This window comes from Marmota marmota, unplaced genomic scaffold (genome assembly GCF_001458135.2).
Source record: "Marmota marmota marmota unplaced genomic scaffold, marMar, whole genome shotgun sequence".
Classification (NCBI taxonomy): Eukaryota; Metazoa; Chordata; class Mammalia; order Rodentia; family Sciuridae; genus Marmota; species Marmota marmota.
In genome coordinates, this window is record NW_026008191.1 from 1 (window position 1) to 1,090 (window position 1,090).

General features: G+C 38.9%; 1 non-coding gene across 1 annotated transcript; it reads right to left on the reverse strand.

Annotated features, from left to right (window-relative positions):
• Positions 1–434: 434 nt before the first annotated feature.
• LOC125614842 lies at positions 435–541 on the reverse strand. Its single transcript, XR_007345397.1, has one exon. It is a non-coding gene; the product is annotated as a U6 spliceosomal RNA (small nuclear RNA).
• Between the last annotated feature and the right edge of the window lie 549 nt (positions 542–1,090).

Consider the following 1,090-nt stretch of genomic DNA (forward strand, 5'->3'; position numbering starts at 1 on the left):
TCATACATTAGATTCAAGTTGGTTATGAACTCCCAATTTTACCCCAAATACAGATTGCAGAACCACATCGGTTACACATCCACATTTTTACATAATGCCCTATTAGTAACTGTTGTATTCTGCTACCTTTCCTATCCTCTACCATCCCCCCTCCCTCCCCTCCCATCTTCTATCTCTACCCCATCCACTGTAATTCATATTTCTCCTTGTTTACTTTCCCATTCCCCTCACAACCTCTTATATGTAATTTTGTATAACAATGAGGGTCTCCCTCCATTACCATGCAATTTCCCTTTTCTCTCCCTTTCCATCACACCTCCTGTATCTGTTTAATGTTAATCTTTTCTACCTGCTCTTCCTCCCTGCTCTGTTCTTAGTTGCTCTCATTATATCAAAGAAGACATTTGGTATTTGTTTTTTAGGGATTGGCTAGCAAAAATATGGAACGCTTCACGAATTTGCGTGTCATCCTTGCGCAGGGGCCATGCTAATCTTCTCTGTATCGTTCCAATTTTAGTATATGTGCTGCCGAAGCGAGCACGGAATAGTTTATTTTTAATGTCTCACTTCATTTTGACCTATATGGGTAAATGAGAATGGAGCTGGAAATCAGAGGGTTGGTGTAGCTGGTTGAAACTTCACATACTCAATCAGTTGTCTGTGGGCACTCTCTGGTTTCTTCCTTGTAAAGGTATTGATAAGCTGAAGCATGCAAAACAAGTTTATCCAAGAGCACTTTAGGAGAAAACAGGAAAATAAATATGCATGTACTGAATTATTTGGTCAGATTTCTTTGATACTGTGCAGGATTCATGTGTAAGCTTGCCCCACTAGTCTCCTCAAGTCTAAAACTTTTATGATCAAAGGTTCTCTTAACAGGTTAGTTTTAGGGTTATGGTTAGAGTTAGGGTTGTAACTAGTGTTAAGGTTAGAATTATTTTTTTACAACTTTTTGGATACTGGGCAGGATTTATCTTTTCCCTATTCTTAGTATGCTCCCCATGTTTGAGCATCCTAGTAAAAGGGTTTGCTATCAGGAGCAGTTTTAATTTTCACGTTTCACTTCATTTTGCCCTATAGGTGTGAATGG